This window comes from Neodiprion pinetum, chromosome 4 (genome assembly GCF_021155775.2).
Source record: "Neodiprion pinetum isolate iyNeoPine1 chromosome 4, iyNeoPine1.2, whole genome shotgun sequence".
NCBI lineage: Eukaryota > Metazoa > Arthropoda > Insecta > Hymenoptera > Diprionidae > Neodiprion > Neodiprion pinetum.
In genome coordinates, this window is record NC_060235.2 from 42934445 (window position 1) to 42939190 (window position 4746).

Genomic DNA, 4746 nt, shown 5'->3' on the forward strand with positions numbered 1-4746 from the left:
CGCGCGCACTTCACCTTCTATATAAACTCTCTCCCTCTCTTTCCCCCCTGGCGTTCTCTTATTCTCCTTAACACCCACTCCTCACGCTTTGGAGCTTAGCTCTGTTCCACGACCTATCTTGTACTTGAAAACCAGAAATCGTATCAAGTAGGCCAGGCCTGACAGATTTTACCAACCACCCGTGTTCCCCGGAGGAACTTTGGACACTTTAAATTCCTTCCCGAACATCATTTACATGGTTCTTTGACAATAGTATCGTAGACACGCGATTGCCTCCTGCAACCCTACTAACTCAACGCAATTTCAAAATTTCTACTCCGGGAAAAGCATGGCTGAACTGTCGTTGAGCATGAAAAACCCAAGGCATAGCGGTTATTCAGAAATTAAAGCAAATGCAACACCGTGGTCAACCTAATCGCTAGACTTGTCATTTATTTCAGTAACGTTGCAATTTTTCCGGTTTCAGCGACTTTGCAGAAGACGTGATTCATCGCCTGACATTCTTGAGCCACGTTTTTCATATAAGGAAAAGGTAGGAAGCGGATTTTGTCCCTCTGAAATTAATACGAAGTTACACTTAGATTTCACGGTGTAGTTGAGGATCTTTTAACACGGTCTTTTCACTGTGATTGTATTAAAAGCAAACCAAAGTACCACCGAAAAATCCCTGGAATAAAAATTTTCGACAAAGAGTATAATTTAATTTTAATTTTAAATAAGCGAAAAATTGAGTGGTGTTCGAGTGACTACCTGGAATGACGCTCTAATATCAATGATTTTACGATCCACTGAAAAAACACTAATAACATGGTGAGACCGAATCTGCCAGAGTCTCTGACAACACGTCACTCGGTTTCAGGAAACACATCGCTGTTTCTGCTGATTCGATTTTACGCGATTCGGCACGTTCAAAAGTGCTTTGCGAGTATAGTCGGACCTCTTTCAATAAATCATGATCGCTTGGCTTGCACGATGTGATAGTTATTCACATGTTTGTGGTTCAGCGAAACCTGCAAATCGGATTGATCGGATGGTGAAAAGATCTCGGTCCGTATCGAGCTTACATCATTGACTAACACAGGTGTTTCCATTTTTCGCAATTTTTTTCAACCGTCAATTAGCGTGTTGGGGTCAGATGCTTCGTGCTGACGTGGGCATGTCGCTCGGTCACTGTGGATTAACAACAAAGGTGATAATTTTCGTCACGCGCCAACGTCAAACGCCTCGACGAACATGCGCTTCGAACTTACGTTTCTCGTCACTCACGTGCGCGATTCGCGTCCTCTTCTTCATTCACCTTGTACTTTGTAATTGACACTTTGCTAGTGAATGCCGACGGCGAAGGATCTCGGGGCATCCGCTGATTCTCCCCTTTCGATCGTGGACGCTCGTCTCGTTTCATCGTCAGAGACGCCAGCGGTGAAATACCTTCTCAATCAACTCGTCGATGGCAAGAGAACGATTTTGTGTCTATAGTTGGGAAAGCGGCTTCCTCGTGCTTCCGATTAAGTATGAAAAGGGTTGCGCATTTTTCTATAAATATCAACATTATTATACTATTATTAGATCGCGGTGTATATCGTAACGAAGTGCGTCACTGGCTTACACCGTTAGGATATTATTCGAAATGTGGACTTAACGAAGGCCGGTTGTAACAAACCAAAGAATCATGAAGCGGATTTACAAGAGTAACCCTTTGCAAATCAAGGGACATACTGGCGAAAATTTTCTACGCCAAACTATGTCAATTTCGTACGATTTTCTACGTCATTCGGAACCTTTTCGTAGTTTTGACGTACAATTTTTTACATATTATTGTAATTTTACGTAATTTATCGTAGTCTTCTTTTACTCCACTGTAATCCTGTGAGGTTTGAATTTCGTGACTGTGTTTCTTGTATGATTAAATTCTCGTTGGTATTAACAGTCAATGATGACAAGATGCAATTCATGGAACGATGCTTTTACTAACGACGTTTCGACAGGACCCCGCTATCATCAGGTTTCTTAAAAAAATATTGTACAGAGAATTACAAAATTAGCTAATTTGAATTTAACATATTTTACAATTTGAACTTTCGATTAAAATTTTTTATACATAAATACCATTATTTGCTATAGTTGTTATGTTGTCATAAAATGATGAAATATTATACACTCACATCTTTAGACATTCCTTAGCTTAACAGTTGTTTCTTACATGGAGTTATAGAAGGAAGTGAACTATCCGTCTGTCAAATTGACCTGCTTAATGTTAGTTATCATAACGATGATATAATGTCATATATTTATCTGTGCGATTGTTGTTATACACACTTTGGACACTTTGTTTACACGACCTTTAACAACGTATGTTTTTTGCGATATTATAAAATGTCTACGTAAAGCTGACTTAGATTTTCGATGTCTGTTCTTTTGTTTACAGTATCATTTGTTGATATGTGTATCATTTCTTTTACAATTCTTTCATGCCAGTTTTTCTCCTTGTCTAATATTATTACATTTTCAAAGTTGAACTTGTGTTCTTCAACTAATGCGTGATACGCTAATGCCGATTTTTCTGGATCATGTGTTTTGATGTCATATTTGTGATTTGCGACTCTTTTTTTTAAATGTTGTCAAGATTGGCCTATGTAACATTTTTGGCAATCTGTGCAATTAATCTTATAGATGATATTAGTTTGTTCGAGCTTTGATGTTTTAGATTTTAAACATGTGAATAAATTATTTAAAGAGTTGGTGATTTTATACGACACATTAATGTTTTCTTTTCGCAGTGTAGTTTTTATGTTCGGCGATAGGCCTTCAATGTATGGAATTGATCCTACGCATTTATTTTTGTCGTTTTCACAATAACCAACGTTAAAACTGTTGTAATGTTTATCAATTCTTTCTTTCTGTAAGTGTCTAATCAGTTTGTTAGGATAGCCGTTTTTCTTTAATGTTTCTCGTACTAGTTTTAGATTTTTTTTTCTCCTAAACTACCCATTTGAAAGTGCAATGCTTCTATCTAGTAAACCTATCGCGACACTTTTTTTGTATTGTAGTGGATGGTGTGAGCGGAAATTGACGTATCTAGCTGACCAGGTTTGTTTGTGATACCAATCCGTTTGTATTGTTCCCTCATGATTAATTATTCACATGTCTAGGAAGCTAATTCTGTTATTATCTTCTAACTCGTGTGTGAAATTGATGCGTGGATGATATGAATTAAACGCATCGACTAGTTTTTGAATATTATCCTTGTGTACGCATGTAATGATATCATCAACGTATCTCTTATAAAATGTTGATTTGAGGGGTAAGGAGTTTATGACTGACTGTTCTAGGGTTTCCATGACAAGATTAGCTGCAACAGGGTTGATGGGTGACCCCATGGCAACACCATTGATTTGTCTATAAAAACTGTTTTAGTGTGTAAAATATGTGGAGCTGAAGCATATATCCATAGCTTGGATGAATTTTGTTTTTGGAAAGGCAGTGTGTTTTGATATGAGCGCCCAGTTTTTCTTAATAATGGCTATCGCTAAATTGGTTGGAAATTCCGAAACGTCGTCAATAAAAGCATCATTCCGTCGATTGCATCTTGTCATCACTGACTGTTAATACCAGCGAAAATTTAATCATGTAATCCTGTGGTCATAATTTCTGTAAAAATTCATTATTTTTCATAGAAAGTTGTAGATTATCATAGTTTTTCGTAGAAATTTATACTTCTTCTACGAAGAAGTAAAAGATCGTAATGTTTAGGTGCAAGATTGAAATTGTCTTTCATAAAAGGTCGTAGATATTCGTAATTATTCGTCAATCCGCGTAGTTTTCTGCAAAAAAAAAAAAAAATTCAGTCTACTTCAAATACGCAATTTTTGTTATTTTTCGTACAAACTCGTAGATTTTCATAACTTTTCGTAAAAGTTTCTACCGTTCTACAAAAAATACTAGATTTTTCACGATTATCTGAAATCTTTTACGCTTTCAGCGATTTTCCACAACCGGGAATTTTTCGTAGTTACGACGAACTCAATGTTACTGCCAAATATTGTTACCATCAGCATTGGTAATCGCAATTGGATTGGCCAAAGTAAGGCAGCTCACTGTCGTCGAACGGTCGTTCCGAACCCATTGGCTTGAAAATCATTCAGTAGCATCGATTTAACCCTTTGTGCCAACCTCCGTCGAAGGTTTATCAGTAATTTGCCGTACGGGTCACGCGTGTCGAATGATGAAACGATGATACTTTTGCGCCGATAGCCGATATTCAGATGCATCGCACACCGCCAGAGCGTGAGGCTTCAAATTCAAAGTCGCACCGTCCTTCTGGCGGTATTTGCGTGAAAACGACAAGGACATTTTCCCTAGACTCACGGCTGGTGGGCATGTTGCAGACAATGTGTTCAATTGAGTAATTATTATCGTGCGTCGTGCCAACGGAACTCGGTGATTCGCTTCACCTCCTCACTCCGTGCTCGGGCACAAGTTAAACACCTAACGAGCCGGTCGAATATAAACCCGAGAATCTAACGTTTCCTTAATTCATGCCTACGGTTCGTGTAATCTTCTTGGTCCGCGTCTCCGAAGCCTCCCACATATGCGAGCGTATGAGGTGTCGGTTTACGAAGCCTCGTGCCCAAGCCAACGCACGGGCTTTGTACGATACCTCGGAGCTGGCTCGTCATCGTGGGAATAGCGTGTGTAGCTAACGTAGACGTACGAAGCTTCGCTTCGATGCGAGGAATTTGCAACGTG